The 21,956-nt window shown below is 41.5% G+C and overlaps 1 protein-coding gene and 1 long non-coding RNA gene across 4 annotated transcripts in view; one reads left to right on the top strand and one right to left on the bottom strand.

Annotated features, from left to right (window-relative positions):
- Positions 1 to 687: 687 nt before the first annotated feature.
- LOC143443266 (uncharacterized) lies at positions 688 to 12,274 on the bottom strand. 2 transcript variants are annotated; one of them, XR_013112080.1, is made up of 4 exons: positions 11,972 to 12,274; positions 4,446 to 4,866; positions 2,559 to 2,596; positions 688 to 1,102 (listed from the first exon to the last, which is right to left on the bottom strand). It is a non-coding gene; the product is annotated as an uncharacterized LOC143443266 (long non-coding RNA). The 2 variants fall into 2 exon arrangements; XR_013112079.1 differs by having other exon boundaries at positions 688 to 4,866.
- A 55-nt stretch (positions 12,275 to 12,329) lies between these two features.
- Ptpdc1 (protein tyrosine phosphatase domain containing 1) overlaps positions 12,330 to 21,956 on the top strand; it is a 46,579-nt gene continuing 36,952 nt past the window's right edge. Inside the window, exon 1 of one of the 2 annotated variants that reach the window (XM_034510706.2) lies at positions 12,330 to 12,544. The gene's annotated coding sequence lies outside the window, so the exon portion shown is untranslated. The remainder of the gene's footprint in view (positions 12,545 to 21,956) is intronic. The other variant, XM_076939071.1, reaches the window with a different exon arrangement.

The following is a 21,956-nucleotide window of genomic DNA, read 5'->3' on the forward strand; positions in this document are numbered from 1 at the left end:
GTCAGGAAAAATGACATTTTCAACGTTTAAAGATACATTCCCCAACCTGAAATGCTGAACTACAGAGGATGACTTCCTGCTAAGGCTAGATCAGAATGAAGGGGTGGGGTGTAAAAGACAGAAGAATGGTTTCTGGGCTATGGCAGTCTGTCACTGTTTAGAGGGGCACTGCCTGCTTTCCACGCTGGTTCTGATAGGTACAAAGCTACCAAGTGTCTCATGTTTGACATTCAGCTGAGTAATCTTAGAGGTTAATTTCCATGACCCTTATCTATGAAGTGGATACACATCTAGTCTTTTCGAGGAGACTAAATCGTTATGTAAAAGCACATTATGAACTGCTAAGTGCAATTATATAGCGTTCTATCCGCATGGACATTTAGCTCCTGGGCATATGGAGTGGGGCTGAAGTTGAGCTAGAGCTTCCGGAAGAGCTAGAAACTGCAACATTGTAAAGAACTGTAGAAAGGAAAGTGGGGCCTTCAGGACAAAAGGAGCCCGACAAAGGCAAGAGAGGGCTTGGTTTCCCTGACAAAGAGGCCAAAGTTTGCACCGCTAGGTTTAAGGACTGGGGGAAGTGGAGTTGGGAAGAGGGGTCACGAGCAAGATCATGAAGCCCCTTGAGACCATCCTAAGGAGTTTAGACTTGTGATAAGTGTGGGAAAAAAACATTTGAAGAGGGAGTGGCACGGTCAGCATTATATTTAGAGTTTGTTTGTGTTAAACAGACCAGAGCAGTCAGGATAGGCAGAGCGCTCACCCAGGCTGGTGCAATGACCTTATGAGGGGTCTGGGACAGGGAGATTGTAAAAAACGTGGGGAAGATCATGTTAACTCAAGTGGTTCTGAGGAGGTCCAATCTGCCGACCAGGTGGTCAGGAGGCAGCAGGGGAAGGAGGGAAGATGTTTCCCAGGTTCTCTCTGAGGCCGAGGGATCAACGCTGGTGGTGAATTGTACTCAGAAGCAGCAGTCTGGTGGTCAAGGACTAACTGAGTTCTAGAATGTTGAAACAGTTCACATTCTCTTCCGTGGGAGGTTCCTTTGGGATAAGTAGAAAAGTATCTAACAGACTTAACAACGAAGTCCCAAAGCAATGGAGACCTTAGACAGATAAATATAAAAGTATTATTATTTTTTACTGAGATTATCAACTTATTGATAGTATGAAAAATATTTTACACCCAAGGAATTAGGAGATGGCTAAATCAGCAAGGTACTTGCCACTGAAGCATGAAGACCTGAATCCAGATCTCCAGAACACATGTAAGAAGGATCTGTAATCTCAGCATTGAGGAGGAAGAGACAGGTAGACCCTGGAGCTTCCTGGCTACCCAGCCTAGCTGAGCCAGTGATAACCCAGTTCAGGGAAAGACACTGCCTCAAAAAAAAAAAAAAAAAAAAAAAAAAAAAAAAAGATGGAAAGTGATTGAAAAAAGTCTTGACCTCTGACCTCCACATACATGTGCACACACATATATGATTACATTCACATTTTAAAAATTAATAATTATAAAATCAAAGGATACTTTGTATCTATAGTTTTTTAACTTCATACTCGTTCAATCAAATGAGAAATTGCAAAGTCTAAATTATATTTTAAGGATTACCATATGACATTTAACCCTTCATTTTGCATGAAATCATGCTCTTAAACCCCAAGAGAGGGATCACTCCTAAGGACACTTTAGCCCAGGGATGCTTTTCAAGGATAAACACATTTTCAGTATTGTGTCCAGTGTCACGTAACACTTGCTTGAGAATTGCCTTCCACATTCAACTTAAAATCTTGTCTCTTGGTCCCTCACCTGAAATAAAGTCTCGCTGTTAGCCTGTATGATAATGCAACTTTAAACCTGTGATTTCACTCTCATACATATGAATGAAGAATAAAAACTCTGAGCTGCCAAGAGATTTCCAGGCTTTAATAATAACTTACATTTTTTACTGTTTTCCCATGCTCTGAGTGGGACTGAGAACGCTCAAGGGGTCCAGGAGGCTCTATGACGGAGACCTATTCTGCCGTCATGTGACCTTCTCCTCTTGTCTTGCCATTTTGGGATCCTTTCTAAGGCCAGAAGTACCCACTCTTATCCTCATCAACTGCTGCTTTATTATGGCTATGAATACGCTGGCATACAATGTGACATCAAGGATAGAAGAGAAACTGCTCTTTCCTTCCTCTTGGAGTGTAAGTCTTGGACCAAATTTCCATGATTTGAAGGCTGAACACGGTTAGGGTTAAACTCCATAGTCTAGCTTGGATTTGTACTAGCTTCTCAAAGATATGAATGGGGAGTTAATGACTTGAATAAAACCAGCTTTTGCTCATTAAAGGGTAAGCAAAGAATATTATTTTATTTTATGTACTCTGGTAATTTGACTGCATGTATGCCTATGTGAGGGTGTCAGATCCCCTGGAACAGAAGTTACAGACAGCTGTGAGCTGCCATGTGGATGCTAGAAATTGAACCCAGGTCCTCTGAAAGAACAGCCAGTGCTTTTAATCACTGAACCATCTCTCTAGACCCGCAAGGAATATTTTAAAGTACGTACTTACCAGGCTCATTTTAGAAGAGGTAATAATGCCGTAAGCAACTATGCCATTATAAAAGAGAGAATAGAGAGATTTACAAGGTTAAATATGAAAACGTGCTTCCTTTTAAATGAAACATATCAGCTTATTAACCAAGATAACATAGTTAGAGAAAAAAAAGTAAAATAAAATTTTTGACACATGCTATTCAAAAAATGGGTGCATAAAGACAGGCAGATGATCAATGGTTCTCAGTAAAAGTTGGAAGCTGATTGATGAATACTCCAAATAGCAGAGATAAAGTCTAAGACCTGTTGGTGCAATATATGCAGTGACAGCCATGAGCCACAAGGTGGTGCTATTCTCAGACAAGAATCCAGTTGGTCCAAGATAGACATTTTACCACTCTATTCAGATAGAGCATCCTTTTAGGAAATCAGCCCTGAACTTCTCAAGTGCTTAAGAACTATTTTACATTCATGTTGTTATTCCTTTGGCCTGGGATCTTTCTCACTTTTTCCTCCCTCCATCCCTTTTCTAACTCACATTCACCTCATCACCTAGAACACTGTTTCTACAGGAAATCTCACCTCTTTGGAATAGATTTGTCTCATAGTGTACACTACCAGAACATCCTAGTTCTCATATAACATATATGTATGTTATACATATATATACATGTTATATATGTAACTATATATAACATATAAACTATATATAGACCATATTATTTACATAGTAATATAAATATTATAAGAATATATATGTGTGTGTTATATGTGTATATATATGTTAGACATGGTCTTGCTATGTAACTCTGGCTATCCTGGAACTATGTACATCAGGCTGTTCTCAAACTCACAGAGATTCACCTGCATCTGCCTCCCAAATGTTGGGATCAAATGTGTGTGCTACCATGACCAGCTACTATTTTGTACTTGAGAAATTTCTTCTTCTATTAAAAATTTTTATTCTATTTTATTTATATGGATGTTTTGCCTACATGTGTCTGTATACCACTTGCATGCCTGATGCCCTGGAGGTCAGAAGATAGTCTCAGATGCCCTGTAACTGGAGTTTCAGACAGTCAGGAGCCACCGTGTAGGTTCAGCTGATAGGAATGCTTGCACCCAAGCCTGGACCTAAGTCAGAACACCAGAGTCCACGTAGAGGAGATGGAGAACTGACACCCATATATCATTCTCTGACACGATAAAATAAAACTCATAATAAAATTCCTTAAAATTAATTTAATGCCAGGCCTGGTGACTCATGTCTTTAATCCCAGTACTCGGGAAGCTGAGACAGGAAGATTTCTGAATTTGAGTCCATCCTGAACTACAGAATGAGTTCCAGGATAGGCAGGGTTACACAGAGAAACCCTGTCTCAAAAAGCCAGTACAGCACGTATGTTAACCTGCTGAGCCCTTTGAGCAGCTCCTGGGTGAGTGGTCCTCACTCCTCAGGGGAGACTAGTAAAATCTTGCATTGTGTGGCAGGTGGAACCAGCAATCAAGTCTGAAAAGTGTATAGTCGACATAGTATCAACTTTTCAATAACAAAGGTAAGTCTAGCCAAGGAGGGCAAAGGTCAACCAGATTATCCTTCTGAGAAGCTATGCAACAGATTGAATAAAGGATGAGGAGACTGCCCCCATGCCAATTGCCTGGCAGACCTCTCAGCCTCGATCAACCCAAGTGTTAGAACCTTTACGTGTACTCCCTCCTCTGGGCTTCAGAAAGCACTTTGCGATGGCTGTCTGAATGGACGCTGACCTACACACACTGAAGACAGCCACTTGAGCAGGGACTGCAGTCCATTTAGGAACCTAAGAAATGATACAGAAATCTCTCTTTTCTGTTGCTGCATAAATTATTTCAAGTTTGGAGGCTTAAAACAATTATCTATTACCTCACAGTTCTCCACTCACGGTCTGGCTTACGGGAACCAAATGTCCGAGGCAGTTTCCACCTGAAGGCTCTGGAGAAGGTCCAAACTCATTCTGGATGGTAGGATTCCATTCCTTCCAGATGCAGGACAAAGGTCCCGTTTTGTTGCTGGGCTTTAGCCAAGGATTGCTCTCAGCTTTTCAAGGCCTCTACCATTTGCAAGGCAAAAACAGTGAGAAACTCTCTCTTGTTCTTTGAACCTCTGATCCTTGCTGCCACTACCGGTCAGAGATCTCTACCTTTGAAAGTTTCAGTTGATTAAGTCAGCCAGGCTCGTCCTGATTAGTCTCTTTCTTCTTCTTTTTTTAAAGTTACATCTTTATTTTTATTATATGAATGTTTTGGCTTCATGTATGTCTGTTTGCCACTTGTACGCCTGGTCCCTGTGGAGATCAGAAAAGGGCATTAGTTCTCCTGGACCAGTAGTTACAGGTGGCTGTAAGCCACTTTATGGGCACTGGGAACCAAACTGGGACCTCTGCAAGAGCAACCAGTATTCTTAACCACTGAGCCATCTCTTCAGCTCTCTAATTTCTCTTTCTTAACATTAATTGTGCCATGTCACATTTACTGCTCTAGAAATGGTGGTGAATCCTGTCAAGTTCTTAGTCCCAAGGATTATATAAGATGTGAACATGGGCACACCAGAGTGGGAAATCTTAGAAGACAGAATCCTGTGTACTGCACAAGCCTCTGAAATTGTACAGGTGTTGATGTGACATCAGCTTGATCTTCCACCTGCTGCAACTGGACAAACCATTAATCACTGAGCTGGTGTTTCATTTGTAGGGTGGCAATAAATACTCTGTTTATTGGGCTTTGTAAGCATCAATGAGAAGGTAGATACACACGTACTTTGCGTCATCAGGACCTATGTGCCAGGATCTAACTGCAATAATATGCACAAATGTACAGTATACCACAATGCAGTAGAAGAAAGTCTCCGAACTTTCTCTCTACTCTGTACATCAGTGCTAAGGATGGAACCAACATCCACACACACTCCAATAAGCGCTTGACTATTGTACCATATCCCCAGATCCAACGAGGTCTCTTTGAATATGACAAAACCAAAGACCACATTTCCTAAAGTGTCACAATAAAATAAAAGATTAGGCCACCAAGAAACACAAAGCATTCTTTCAAATGGCCATTTCCCATCCAAGGCAAAGCTAGGCCACGCTCATAGTTCATATACGACTAGACTGTTTTAGCTTTCAGCCAAAGGTGAAATATCTTTAAGCAACTGGCAACTAACTACGGACTCCCAATCTAGCATGGCTTCGCTTGCACAGTGTTGGGGTCAAACTCAGGGCTCTCCTTAAATGTGAGGCACTACAGGCATGACCGGGCCAAAGACAGATGGACATGGCCTATCTACGTTGCTTCCCCTGTGACCCTTCTTTCATGCAGACACTGTGAGCAGCAGTAGCATCTAATTAAAACTCTTCACTTGTAACGCCAAGATCCTCTGTAGTCTGTAAGGAAGCACAAGCATCTGGTGAAAACCCAGCTTTACTTTTGTTTGTGTGTTTGTTTCCCACAATGCAGCTTGCTTTCTGAGAAAGAAGCACACAGACCTTGATGTATCTTCATTAAGAACAATGACATTTTATCAGACCTATTTCCTTTTTTAAAGTTTTTAAAATTAAATTTATTCAATTTTATGCCAGAGTGTTTTGCCTGCCTTTTGTATGTCTGTGCACCATGTGTGTGCTTGGTGCCTGTGGAGGTCAGAAGAGGGCATCAGATCCCTTGGAACTGGAGTTACAAATGGTCATGAACCATCACGTGGATGCTGGGAATTTAATCTGGAATCTGGTCATCTGCAAGAGGATCGGTGCTCTTAACCACTGAGCCATCTCTCCAGCCCCATCTTTTATTTAAAAAACAAAATTATTAGGTGATGTCTTCCTGAATCCTTTCTTTAAAAAACACAGTGTGTGTGTGTGTGTGTGTGTGTGTGTGTGTATGTGTGTGTGTATGAATGTGTGTCTATACAGCATGGCAAGCATATGGAGGTAAGATAACAACTCACTGGAATTGGTTCTTTTCTTCTACCATGTGGATTCTGGATCAAAGTCAGGATGTCAGGCTTGGTATTGAGTGCCTTTACCTGCAGAGCCATCCCACCTATTGCTGCCTCAGCACTTTCCAGCTAAATGCCTATAAAGCACAGTACAGAATCTCTCACATAGTGGGTCTATTTTAAAGTGCATGCGGGGCCTGGGGAGTTGCCTGGTTAACCAGACATACCGGTTGTGCGTACTTGTAATCCCAGCACAGAGGAGGTGAAGAAGGGACGATCCTCGGGGTTCCATCGCCAGCCCGTCTAGAAAAACCACTGAGCCCTGGGTCCCAATGAGAGACTCTCATCTCTAAAAGCAAGGTGGACAGCTCCTAAAGAACAATACCCAAGGCTGCTCTCTGGCATCTACACGCGTGCACACATGCACATACCCCCACGCACATACAAAAGCGTTTGCTCAATAAATAAAATGCAAGCGTTAAGGCGTTAGATAACTTAAATGTGGCAGCTCCAACAGCCCCTAGAAGTTTTACATCACTGGACCTGGGAGATGGGTCAGCAGCTAGGGGTGCTTGACACCAAGTCTGGTGACCTGAGTTCAATCCCTGAGACCCACTCAGTGGAAGGAGAGGAAAGGAGAGAATCCACTCCCAAAAGTTGGGCTCTGACTTCCACATGTGGACCATGCCACATACATACATACATACATACATACATACATACATACATACACACAAGCTAAAAAAAAAAAAAAAAAAAGGGAGGGGATCCAGGTTAGCCTGTCTAGTTAAAGCTACCTCTAGAAATAGCCATGCAGGATAGGAGAGGGGTTCATGAGCCACTACCCTTAGCTAAGAATCTACTGGCAGTCGATGGCTGCCAAAGAAGGTTAAAAGTCATTTTACTTTGGGCTGTAGCCCCAGGAGGGTTGTCCACACTCTCGTGGGCAGCCCTACACAAATGCACACATGGACAGCACCAACTGGACTCAGGGGTTCTTTAAACATAAAAGAGTACATGAAGTTGGGAGATGTGTTGGGTGTCCAGGAGAAGTTGCAGGGGGGAACAGTATGAGCAAAACACGTTAAATATCATGAAAACTTCGAAGATTAAATAAATAGTATAAAGATGCAAGAATAGCCATACAGCTGAGATGAGCAGCTGTCTCTCTGCTGCCTTGCTTCTCTGTCGTCTGGAGCGGATGGCACTCAGGGAGGTTAATGAGCCCTCTCTGGCTCATGCCAGCTTGCACAGTCTCCTCCATTTAGAAGATAAACATCCACTTGAAGTGTCCCTCATGTGCTAATGACAATATGATGACTAGAGCTCTCCTGCTACATGATTTGTGGACTTTTAAGAGGCTACACTGTAATGCTGAAAATCGGCTTGAACATTGTAGCTACTCCGTTCAAGGTTTTTAACCCTTCATTTCCTCCACTCATCCCTTAACTGTATCTCTTGGGGTCCTTCTATCTCACATGTAAAATGGAAGCGGATTGGTATGGTGCTGCACATAGCCCTAGCTATTTCAGAAGCTGAGGTCAGAGGTCATGTAAGCTCATGCTTTAGAGATCAGCCTAAGCAACACCAGAAAGAGAAGGGACGAAGAAATGGCGAGGATAAGAAGTTGACCAGAGAGATGCTTCTGCTGAAGCTTCCTGCAGACCAGACTGGAGCTTGGTTCTCAGGACCCACATCAGACAGTTCACAACTCCAGCTCCAGATCTGAGGCCTTCTTCTGGTGTGCATATGTGCATTCCACATTGGCAGGCACATAATAAAAATAAATCTTTCCTACAAAAGTTAGATTTGTATGGATACCCTGAAACTCCAAGACATGTGTAATATGCCTAGTATAGAGCACATTCAACAAGTGGGGTGCTGGGATCGCTGATGTGTGGTGCTTCGTCGTGATTGTCTATTGGATGATGTTTAGAATCACTGTAGAAAACAACCTCTGGGCATGTCTGTATTGTTTTGATTAGGTTAACTGAAGTAGAGAGAGTCCTCTAAATACGGATGAAAACTTTGAATGGGCTGGTGGCCCAGACTGATTAAAAAAAAAAAAAACTCACTTTTTGCTTTCTGACTGGAGATGTTGCCTTAATGCTTCTGTGGCCACAACTCCCACACAGTGATGGTCTCAGGCCTCAAACTGTAAGCCAAAATAAACCTTTCTTTCCTGAAGTTGTTTGGTCAGGTGTTCTGTGATATAATCAGTAATGAACACAGTATATTTCTCCATGTATAGTCTTGAAACCTAAATATAAAGTCGTTTCTAAAGTATGCATAAGGTGACTATCTGCCCATCACTGCTGGATGATGGAGATGTAGACAAAGAAGATGGGTCAGAAGAAAGCAGGAGGACATGAATATTTACCAGCAATCACCATTGAACGAGGAACCATGCACCCGGAATCCCAGCCATTGAGTTTGGCTTTTGAATCTGATGCCTCTCTAACATATTTGTTCTTCAAGAGACATCAAAGTCACCGAAGCTCCTGTGCTCTCTGATGACTGGAATCTCTCTGAATTTAGTGAGGTAGAAGAGCATACTTCAGAGACCTCTATCCCAGCTGGGCCTGAGCTCTCTCTCGGCCTCCTTTTCTTCTCTTCCTTATTAGCCCATTGGCCATGATGAGCTATTCCATTCTCTCATCAGAAGTGTGGCTGTCCCGGGTCTCAGTATATGACTTAGAAGGTAATTATACTGTGGCAAGCTCATCTGCCCTCCAGTTAAGGGTTTTTATAGTTTGGTCCTCATCTCCTCTTGGTCAGTAAGACTAAATTTATTCCTCTTTGACAGTTTGTGCTAAGTCCTGTTAGATAACGCACATTCATAAAATGTCAAGAAGACATTCCTGGCTATATATAGGCACTTAAGAGAACCTCAAGATGAAGAAAACATTCCACAGTTCTCATTTCCCACAAATCTTCAGTAAGACACTCATTTTATTTTATTATGATTTTATTTAATGTGTGTATGTATGAGTATGCATGTGCCAGTGCTGTGTGTGTGTATGCATGTGTGGGTGTATGCGTGTGTGTGTGTGTGTGTGTGTGTGTGTGTGTGTGTGTGTACACCTCATGGGCATCCACTCTCTTCTACTGTATGGGTTCTAGGGGTCAAACTCAGACTATCAGGCTGGGCAGGAGACACTTGGACCCATTGAGCAATCTTGCCAGACAACAAGACACTCACTTTTAAAACTGTTTTGGAGTCATCCATTTGTAGTAGTAGTAACAACAGCAGCAGCAGCAGCAACAACAACTAATTAAAAATTTGGGGTTGGAAAGACGGCTAAGTAGTTAAGAGTACTGATTGCTCTTCTAGACTACACAAGTTCAAGTCTTCTCCACACCACATGGCAGCTCACAACCAATTTTAGTCCCAGGGAATCCAATGTCCTCTTCTGGCCTCTGAGGGCACTGTGTGCACATGGTGCACAGACATACATACACATACATGCAAGCACAGCACTCATACATATAAAATAGAAAAAAAGGTAAACAAAACAAACCCCACCTCTCACAGCTGCTAAACCTTAATTAGTCTCTTTCTCTCAACACAGTAATTCTAGAACGATTGAATATAAATAGGTCTGTTGAATACATTGTAAGGAGGTTAGACAGTAACAAGAGTACCAACTAAAAAATCTTGACTAAAAAAATCTTCAAAGTTAAAAAAATAAAATCATCATGGAGATGTTAAAAGATACTTTGTGATGGTGATATGTTCATGTAGTTTTAGTGGGAGGTGTCCTTTCTTAATAAAACATAAAAGCTTCAAAGAAAGGTTGGAAACCAAGCACAGTGGTAAATGCCTATAATTCCAGCACTCCAGAAGTTGGCAGGAGGGTGAAGGAATTGAGGAAAAAGAATATATTTCAGTGGGTAGAAGACTGTCTCAACTTGGGTGTGCTTACTTTTTAGAAGGTAGGCTGCTGGACACTCACAAACCAACTAAGCCACTGACTCCCAGTTCTTGTCTCTCAAACGTAAAGAATGAAATTCACAGATCAGAACAGTGAGTTTTAAAAGGAGTTTTTTTTTTTATTATAGACAGAAAGATCTATTGCAGAAAGTAAGCAAAGCTCCAGAGGGGGCCTGTGGTGGTTTGAATCAGAACAGTTCCCTGGAGCTTGAGCCTTAGCTCAGCTGTTAGGAGCATGGGCTGCTCTTCCCGAATTCCCAGCACCCACATGGTGGCTCACAACCAACTATAATAGGATCTGAGGCCCTGTTCTGGCATGCAGATGTACATGCAGATAGAGCACTCATATACATCACATACATTATAAATAAATATTTTATTTTATTTTATTTAAAAAAAGAAGAATCCCCATAGGCTCATATGTTTGAATGCTTGGTCATGAGGGAGTGGCATTACTTGAGAGGGGTTAGGAGGTGTGGCCTTTTAGAGGTCATGTTACTGAGTCTGAGTATGTAAGATCTATAATCTGATCAAGTTGTTGGGTAGGCTTCTAGAAAGGTCTTTATTAAAATAAGGACATGGTAGATGGTGCTCCATCTACCATTTTGACCCATGACACAAATTGAAAGGAAGCCTGATTTTTAAGGGCGACAAAGCAGAATGTTTGGATCCCTGGGTAGAGCTAACTCTCTAATGAGAAGGCATGCCTGTGGGTTTAGGTCAGGATTCTGGAACCTGGGGTTTCTGTTATAGAGGGCAGAGACCAATCAGCCACTATTAACGACAGGACCCTCGTTCCTATCCATGAATTCTATTCCTGGGTGATTTCTCCAGGCCTGGAGTCACCAGAAGTTCAGATGCTGGAAAGGCTTTGACAAAGAAAGACTAAGAACTGCAGGAGAACAGAAGGAAGTGGCTCTGGTGTTACAGAAAACTGACCAAAGAAGAACACCACTCTGAGAGTTGGAGAAATAGGATTTATTAGGCTAGCCTACCCTACTGTGGAGAGATTTATAGTTTAACATAGTACTTATGGGTTTCAGCTTTGGTCATTCAACTGCTATGGTACTGGTGTCTTTAAATTATTTCCTTAGTGGCCATTTGCAGATGGTACGTTTCAGGACAACCGAGGGAAATTTTCTACTGCAGTTAAAGCATGTTTACATTAGTGAGTGGCAGTTGGGACTTTGGTTAGCTACACGGATCGCTGCAGGCACGTGTTTCACCAGATACTTACGGGATCCATTTCTTGTGACAGCACTTGCTCTCCATTTTTCTCCCTCTACATAATTCAACTTCCCCTACTAGTACAACTCTAGGGCTGATATTTATATTTAACCTGTCACAGTGCAAGACAATATTGAATATATTAGACAATACTAAATATAATAGTTCAATTATATTAAGGTGCACACTGAAGACATTCGATGCATAATATGGGCTTTTCTTCTTCTCTGGGCGCTGCGATGGAACACGTGGTTCTGTGAGCGAAGCTTCAGAGCTGTCCTCGCTCCTCCTTACTCACCTGCGACTCTGCGCGGGGATGCTGGGGAGTCGGTGTCCCCATGCTTCAGGCTGGCAGCCGCGCTCTCTCACGGCCCTGAGGGTCCTCCGGCTTTCCGCGCACAAGCTCAGCGCACACGTAAACTCAGCGCGCGATCACACAGCCCCAGCTCGGCCTCCCGGCCGCTCCCGCTGGTTTGAAAACCTTAGGAGCTGTCCGTCGCGTCACGGGCCTCCTCGAGTCTCCATTGGCTGGTTCGTGTCACGTGCACCCAGCGGCTCCGGCTATTGGCTGGCGGGTCGGGCGCGCGCAAGACCGCGGCGGCCGCGCGGCGTCATCGGCTGCCCGGCTGTGGAGTGGCCCGTGCGCGCGCCAGAGGGAGACGTTGTGTGGCGCGCCCGGCGGGGAGTCCCCCTGCTCAGAGGCGCGGCGGGGAGGCCGGGCCCGGCTGCCGGTGGGCAGGCCGGCGCCGCGGAACCGGAGCAGCGCCTTGGGCCGGCCGGTCCTCTCCGCCCGCGCCTCCCGGCCCCAGACGTGTGAGACCGACCCGCCGGCTCCAGGGCTCCGAAGCCGGAGAGCGAAGCGCGCCAAGAGGTTCGGAGTCCGCAGCCAGTTAGGCGCCCGCCGAGCGGTCCCCAGACGGTTGTCCTTACGCGGCGGGTTATCCAGGGAGGCGTTTTGGAGGCGCATCCCTAGAGGCGGGGCGGGGGACCAGGGCCACCAGGCGCCCCTCTGTCTTGTCAAGTGCTGCGACACTCCGATTTCTCGTGAGCAGCTGGATGCTTGCTTGGGTGTTTTAGTTGAAATCTCTTGATTAGAAATTTTAGCAACCAGTTTTTTTCATTACAAATAAACCAGACAAGACAGTCACAAGGTTACGGTGTCAGACTACCACTTGGTGATCCCTAATTCAGACCCAATTCTGCCAGTAAATGAATCACTTGACCTTGACCAAGTCACTTTTTTCTCTGACATGCATTCTCAACATTGATGTCCCTGCCCTCGTGTGTCTGTCTGTGTGTGTTCTTATATAATACAGGGTTTGTGGCCTTTCAGAGGATCACAACATAGATACACACCGTACCTGTTGGTATTAAATTTTAATGAAAAAGAAAATATAGGAAACAAAGAAGGCCCAGGGAGGAGAGGGAGAAGTGGGGCGGTGATGAAGGGGGAGGAAGCTTGAGAACCAGTGCTTTAGAGAAATAGCTGATCAGATATTCCAGCAAGAGTTGTCTATGCTAAAAACTGAACACAAACTATCATTTATTGACTGCGAGCCGAAAGAACCTGAGAAGCTGTTAGCATGGCGGACACTATTAAGCTGTGTGAACATGTACACATCCGCTTCTACATCACTCCCCAGCCCCCAAGCTGCACACAGCATAATCGTATTTGATTTTAACAACAAAGTGTCATTCCAGGTTGTTATTGTTGTTGTTGTTTTGTTTTTCCCTCTGAGAGAACGGAAGGCTCGGGTGATTTGCCACAATCAGAGCTGTTAACGGAAAGAAATAGGATGTAAACACGAATGTATGGCTCCCAAACCACCCTGTGGTTTCTGGATTTCCTGTTCAGTTGTAGCGAAATTTCTCTGTACCCAGGAATTCCACCTGTGGCTTTTTAAAAAGTGTGGATACCCAGGTCTTGGAGAAAAACTGGGACCAGCCTGAAATTTGCCTCACAAATTTCAAATTTTAAACCTCACAGATGATTCCCATTTGGTAGTCCATAGCCCATCTTAGCAATAACTAATTCCTAACCAGATTCCAGTGCTTTCATAGCATTGAGTCCTGGAGACCCAAATTCCCCCATCTCAAGCAGGTACTCCCATTCCCTTTTAAGGGAGGACGGTTTTCATCAGAAGAAAATCCTTTGTTGGTGGAATCCAAGAGAATTGAGAGAGCACTATCAAATAGCTCTCTCTTTTTATATGATCTTCTTTGAGCACTACTGAATATGTTTTTTTAAAAAAGGTCAATGTAAATCACTGTTAAACCCTATGAAGAAAAGTAAAAGTCACAATTTACCAGTAACATCACCAGTCTAACAAAATGATGTGTGTGATGTTTATTTTGCTCTATCATTATTCTCGATGCCCCTGATGTCACGTAAATTTAGAACATTCTCAGGTGAGATTGAACTTCAGAATTCTAAATCTGGGGGGGGGGGGGAACCTAAAACTTATCCTGAGGATAAATTTCAAATTACTGTTCTCTTAAAAGTACATTTCAACTTTTTTTCAAACCAAAATATGCCCCCCAGCCCAAAGGTTTTTTTCCCCCCAAAGTACAAAGTATGGGGGGAGGGAGTTTGACAGTACACCCCTTGAAATATTTTCTATGAATCATCTTTGTTAGTGAATATTTCTTTCATTTCTCATATCACTTCAACTTCAATCAAAATATGTATGTTTATGTTTCCTCTTCTTAAAATGATGTAAGTAGAAAAATAAGCCGGCTCTTTGTTGGTATTAACTAGATAACGTGATGCATTGACTAGATTAATGATAAAGCTAGTATTTCATTTTTCTGTTTCTGTAGAAGCAACATGAGATTAAAAACAAACAAACAAACAAAAAACATGGGTTTGGATTTAAGGAAAGATTGGTACGCTAATCCGATTGTGACACTTTCTAGTTATGACCTTGGAGCAGTGACTTTTCTCTCTTGTTTTTACCTCACCTTTAGATGGGAACAGTGTCTTCAGAGTTGTGGCCTTCATATAAAACAGCACATTACAGCCCCAGTAGAGTGCTAACTAAATTATCTTTTTGTTAACATTATTTCTTTCACTCTCTAGGACATGTTTATAATTCTAATCCCTCTGTAATACTTACGAAGATTTTTTATTTACAAAAAGATACATTTATAGAGGATTTACTATATGTGAGATACTAAAAAATTCCTTTAAAAATAATGGGTCGTTTTTAAAAGATTCTGAGAAAACTAAAGGCAAAAATAACCATCTAGATCTTCTCATGTTTTGCTTCCCATGACCAAAATCATTATGTTTAGTGTCTCTGTAAATATTTATGAACACTTATGTTTCAGGCCTTTAATATTGGTGATATGAAGAGACTCTTCAAGATGCCTGGTCTTATAAAAATTAATATATGAAGAAAACACTAAATAAAGCCATGCATTTGTAGATTGTGATAAATCTAACTAACATCCACAAAACTAACATGGTCAAGTAATATGTTATGAAAGTCTTAAACACATAAGTGTCAGTAAAAATACATTGTATGTCAGAGAATAGAGGATTGAAGGAAAATAAGTAAGAATATAATTAAGGATTTCCCAGGTCTAAAATGTTTTAGAAGAGACATAATTTTGAAATTCTTCCATGAAACGCCAATATTCTTCAGCTTAACTTCTATCACACACACAGACACACACACACATACAGACACGCACACCCCTTTCCTTGGATTTCATTTTTTAAACACTAATTACCACAGGTACCTCGTTTGGCTGATGTCGCTATTTGTTTGTATATTCTCTGCAGTACTGGGGATAGAACCCAGGACCTTGCACACACTGGGGAAGTACTCTACCAACATGCTATTATCTCCATTCCTCTGAGATTTTGTTCTACAAATTATTGTAAATTGACAATTTATAATTTTATATGTTTTTATATAAAATTATGTTATGATTTGTGACTGTGGTGTGAAATAAATTAGCATCCACTGTTTCATTTTTCATGGTGAGAACATGTGAAATTTGGCAATTTGGAAACATACATCATACTAGTATTAAGTGTACTCATAATGCTGTACAACTGAGGGGAAACCCTATTTCTACTGTTGGAAGTTTTCTAGCATTCCTTCTGACAATCATCTCTCCACTCCCCAATCTTCCCCACAACCTGTCTGACTACTGTTCTGTTCTCCTCTGTTGTATTTTCTCTTCGGCTCACTTCCTTACCATTGTGTTTTCTACTTCCAGCCATCGTGTTGAAATTGATAGGATTTCCTTCTTTTAAAGTCAGAACAGCAATTTTCCCTTGTGCATATATATATATGTATGTATATATGTGTGTGGTTGTATATATGCATGTGTATGTATTTGTACATATATACATATGTGTATATATGTATATATATGTGTGTGTATATGCATATGTACACTGTGAGTAATATACAGTGAGCATGGAAGTACACATAGCTCTTTTGACAAACTTTGTGTAAATACTCAGACCTTGTGTGTTTGTGTTTTGAGGAACTGCCCCTACTTTTCTCTGTAATGCTAAGAGCAATGCATGTGTCTCCTGAGTGTCCTGTTTACATTCTTTTTTTTTTTTTAAGATTTATTTATTTATTTGTTTATTTATTTAATGTATTTGAGTACACTCTAGCTGCCTTCAGACACACCAGATCCCGTTACAGATGGCTCTGAGCTACCATGTGGTTGCTGAGAATTGAACTCAGGACCTCCGGAAGAGCAGCCGGTGCTCTTAACCACTGAGCCATCTCTCCAGCCCCTGTTCTTCATTCATACCTGCACTTTCTTTGACACACTGATAGCCACCATAATGTAATCTAGGAATTACAGTTCTAGCCACACAATTCACAGCTTCCATTTAAGTCTCTGATATGTTTCGATTTTTTTTTTTAAGATAGGGTCTCACTATATAGCTCTGGCTGTCCTGGAACTCATTATATAGACCAGGCTAGCCCTGAACTCACAGAAATCTCCTGCCTCTGCCTCTAGAGTGCTAAGATTAAAGGAATGCACTACCGTGCCCAGCTTTGAGTTCTTTTCCTTTCTTCCTTTTTTACTTTTTTGTCTCTGTTCTTGCATATGGGTATTCAGTTTTCCCCAAAACCTTAATTTAAAAAAAAATTTTTTTTGCATTGTGCCCTTGTCAGTGGATATATTAGTATATGTTTATTTAGATTATTCTTTAACTATGCTTTAGAACCTAACAGCTTGAACTCTTAGTTTATTACAATTTTAAATTTTTCTTATGTTTTTTCTCCATTAGTGTGTTTTAGTATGACATTACCATATATATATCATATACATGTGATATATATGTGATACACTTGGTCATATTCACCCCGTCTGTTTCCTTTCTTACCCACTTTCCTCTTCCACACCTCTAATGGATCCTTTAGTTTCATGGCCTTCCCAGTCCCCATCCCTAGATGCTCCATATGAGAGTATGTAAGTGACTCCTCTCCATGGAAGTTGGCTTGTTTCATTTAGGATGGTGATCTCCAGATCTATCTATTTCTCTCAGACATCACAGTTTTTTTCCCATTCCTTTATTGGTGGCACCAAGATTGGTTTAGTAACTGGGCGTTGTGTCCAGTAGTAAACCTGGATATGCAGGTATTTCTGTGGTAAGCATACTTTGATATACCCAGAAATGGTTGATATAACCAGCTCATACTGGTTTCCATGATGGGTGGCTTATATTTCCATCAAGAGTAGAACCTTGGAAGGGTTCCTTTCCCTCCTTGTATTCTCATCAACATTCATTGTTTTTTGTTTTCTTGATGGCAGCTGTTGTGGCTAGGGTGAAATGGTATCTCAAAAAAAAAAAAAAAAAAAAAAAAAAAAAAAAAAAAAAAAAAAAAAAGAGGTAGTTTCTTAGTTGAGGACTTTTTTAGTGGCAGATCTACATAGCTTGGATCTGGCTGATACAAAATACCTCATTTATTTTGGATCTTTCTGGGAGTGGATAAGTATAAGTCTTTTGACCAGACTTCCTGTTTGAATGCTGTAATTTTTATATAGCAAAGGTAGCTGGCCACCATAGATGAAGGCAAGTTAAGAGAAAACCCACAAATAATCACAGGAAGGAAATGATGTCATTTTTAAAGGTCTGAGTTATTTCTATTCATTATAGTTCAAGTAACATTGTTCTATACACACCTGTTCCATTTTGCAGTTAGAACTTTTACCAACCCTTTTACCACTTACCTCTCCTATATGTGAATTCAGAACATATTCATCCAAAATTTTTGAATACTTACTGTGTACCAGGTATAATGGTTTAAATGTACCTACCTCAGGACAAATTCCTATGTATTTAAGGACTCTGATGTCACCTACTTATGGAAACATTTTCCATTTAGATTCATAGCTTTGCCAAGTAAGACTTCGATAGTTCTTATTTACTACTTGTTTTAAATACCTGGTTCTAGAGATGTTATATTTTCATCATTGCTTTGAGTCTTCTGTTTTAGGGATTAATTGCCTTTTTTTTAAAAAATCATGTCATGGCTCTGGTTTTATTTTATTTTGTTCCCAATACTGCTTCCCCAAAAGTATGAAGTATAATATAATCATGTTTTATAAATAAAATATTTTTCTTCAAAGATAAAATATATAATCAAATTTTGAAAATAATCATTAATCAGAAAAGAACATAAAACTCTATAATCAATTCTTAATTTTTGTTGTGCATTCTTCCAGTCTTTATCTGTGTGTTATATGTAGAGTGAAAGTGTACTCTCTAGTATGTATCTGTGTATGTAAACTGTATTATTACTGTGGTGTGCATGTAGAATATGGGTACACGCATGTCATGGGTACATGTGTTAGGTTAGAGTTACATGTTTTAGGAGTTGTTTCTCGCCTACAACAGTGGGATCCAGGGACGGAACTTAAGTCAGCAGGCTGAAGGGACAACCACTTTTATGCCACTGAGCCACCTCGCTAGCCTGTGTATTATATTTTGTGACCTAGTTTTTAATTTGATGATCCGTGGCAAATCAGCTTGCTCCTTACTCCCATGCCTCAGTTCTGTTTAGCAGCTGCTCCGTTGCTAGAGTTGGAACTAGAAGGCTCCCCTTACTAAATTACTGCACAGGACAGATTCAGAAACCTCAACTGCTGACCCGGGAATAAAAGACTCTTCTCTTGTTCTTTCATTAACTCTCGCCCCATTTCCACTTTCTTAGTCTGGAGACAGTGGGGTTCTTTTGGCGGCACCCCTGAAGGGAGATTTAATCAGAGACCTAATCAACACTGTACTTTTCTTCTAATGTTTCCCAGATGTAGTTGACTCTGCTAGAAATTCTTTAATCTAGAAGCATCCTATTTAAAGGTGCTCCTATAGCTCAAGCTAGTGGGAGAGGCTGCGTTAGAGGTAGACAAAGGAGGAAAGCCAGATTGGTCATTGGACATAACTACCGGTAACTTGCAGGTTTAGAATGGGATTTTGTGTATCATTCCATTTCAGGCAGACTATATTCCTTCTGATTGGCTTCTATCCCTCTTCTTCTGTTTGGAAGACTGGTTCCTTATGGATTTTGTTTGACAACCTGATGGGCCTGGGCCTGGGCCTGGGCCAGGCCTACTGGGCTTAGTACAAGAGCGTAGTCTACAACACTGACCGCCTGCAGGTTTGAGTCTACCACCCTCATTGTCTGCCTTGGCTGTGTACGTGTTAAGTGTATCATCCTTGTCCCCACTCACACTTACATGCTAGAAACCAAATCCAGAGCCTGCGCCTGTTAGACAGGTACTGTGTCAGTGAGCTGGAGCCCAGCCATTGAGTAGTTTTAACCCATTGTAAGAAGGGATGGTGTTTTGAGCTATCTAGGTCATTTTGAACTTTTGAAGAAAGGTGACTAACTTTCAAAAACTAGTTCAATCATCTTAAAACATAAAGAAATTATGTAGAGTAAAATGTAGAAACGTGAGGAATCTTATCTTTTCTTTTCTTTCCTCCTCCCCTTTTTCTGAATTCCAGGGTTGTTTGTTGAGCACAAGTGCCTAGCATAGGATAGCATCAGACTGCCTCGTTTCCATAGTATTCAACAGACTTGGTCACAAGCTACAAGTTGTTGCTTCCATCTGTGTGAATTATTAACCTAAATTTAAAAGGAGAATTTGCTTTTTCAAACATTAACTTTGTATCAAAGTTGTGACTTAAGAAATACAAAAGCTAACCAGGCAGTGGTGGCGCACACCTTTAATCCCAGCACTTGGGAGGCAGAGGACAGGCAGGATTTCTGAGTTCGAGGCCAGCCTGGTCTACATAGTGATTTCCAGGACAGCCAGGGACTACACAGAGAAACCCTGTCTTGAAAAAACAAAAAAAGAAATACAAACGCTAAATGCCCAGGTGAAAAACCGAATCCTAACGGCTGCCCTGTTAGCTTTGAACTTTGTCTAAAATGTTTAAGCAGGCAGCACCCATCTGGAGAATAAAGGTAGGCGGAGCTTGCCAGATTCTATACAGGTCGTCTCCATACTGCCTTTGGCATATGTGGGTCCAGCCTCAGGCTGGGTGCCATGACTGAGGAGGCAGCACAGGACCGAGTCAAGCCCTGTAGCCAGAGTAAATTGAGAAAAATTGCCCTACCTGGCATTTCCTAGCTTTGGGGCTCCCAGAAGCATTTCCTGCCTGCCTAGCCCTTGCTGTGGCCAGATTGCAGGTCTCTCACTGGAGTTTATGGTTACTGCAGACTGGCTACTGCTCAGCTCTAGGTCTTTATTCAGAATCCTCTGTATCCAAAGGAGAGAGCTGGCCCTGTAGTCTCAGGCTAGGGTGGAGGGGAAGGAAGGTTGGCTCAGACCTCTGGATTGCTGCTGCCCCTCAGAGCTGGGGCTTAGAACATCAGAGAAACCAGAGGTACAGATGAAGCATGGGTGTGGTCTCACTGGACAAAAGGCAGGCAGAGGACAAGTGAGAGCTGTGGCCAGCTGCTGCCCAGCAAGCCCTTTCCTGTGCACATTACATTTATCCTCCATAGATAGAATTTTATATTTGACTTTTTTGAATTCTAGATAGTTTTGTAGCATTATACCTTGATTTTTCATATTTTAGTGTATTGCCAAAATAATATGCCATAGTGAATGCTGGTATATATCTTTCCCAACTCCTCTTACATGAGATTTCTGTATGCTGATTGTCCTAAGTAGATAAGTCATCATCATCATCATCATCATCATCATCATCATCATCATCATCGTATGCTGAACGCTTCTCATTTTTCTGGCTCTTTGAGTCAGCAGCATCCTTGAATAAGCTTACTTCTCTGTGTCCTGTTGAACACTATTAATCTGCTGCTATATCTTTCTTTCTGCCCAGTAGCTGAGCTAGTTTCAGTCATGGGAGTCTGTGTACCTGATTTGTAAAGGTCCTATTGTCACTATCTTGTTCCTGCCTGATGGTGTGAGGCAAAGGACTGTACCGAATTGCAGACTTTAGTTCAGTGTTTGCTTTCTTTTGAGAAGAAGCTTTTTAAACAAAGATGATAAGGACCAACCACCGGGGAGAGTCTTTCTCTCTGCAATTAGCTATGCTTGATCTGATACACTTGGGGAAAGTATTGTCATTTATATCCTTCTCTATGATGACATGGTTCAAAATATAGAAAGCAGATGCTACTGATAATTTGTAGATTTTTTTGAAGGGTGAATGCCCATAATAATTTAAATTGATATAAATGTGTGGCAGAATAATTGTACTTCTAGCTTGCCTATACCTCCCATTTGTTTTCTGAGGTACTATTACTTAGATCAGTGTAGAGTTCTTGACAGACAAATCAACTTAAATAAGTGAACACAGAAATCAAGTTGAACTAATTTTCTCTATATTAAAAATTTAGACCTTTAAATGTTTATTTTTAGAAAATTGTCTAGGTGATCTCAAATTACAGAGTAACAACACTCTTGTATTGTAAAATTAAGATGTGGGTAAGGCTTACAGTGCAAGCATGAGGATCTGAGTTTGGATCCCAGGTCAGGTGGATGACTTCAGTAATCTCAGTGCTCCTACAGCAGGATGGGGAGCTGGAGTCAAGAAATCATGATAGCTCACAGATTGGTTAATCTGGCATAGCTAGTAGTAAACAAAAGACTGTGTCAGACAAGGTGGAAGGCAAGGAACCATACCTGAGTTTCTTTTCTCATCTCCACTCGTATACTCTGGTACATGTGTGTCTGCACACTCACAGATTAAAGAAAATGACATATTACCTTAAAGTCAGTGTTAGACATGTGACGAAGAGACCCTAGAGCCCAGTGCAGCCTATTGT

This window comes from Arvicanthis niloticus, chromosome 8, assembly GCF_011762505.2.
Source record: "Arvicanthis niloticus isolate mArvNil1 chromosome 8, mArvNil1.pat.X, whole genome shotgun sequence".
NCBI classification, from domain to species: Eukaryota; Metazoa; Chordata; class Mammalia; order Rodentia; family Muridae; genus Arvicanthis; species Arvicanthis niloticus.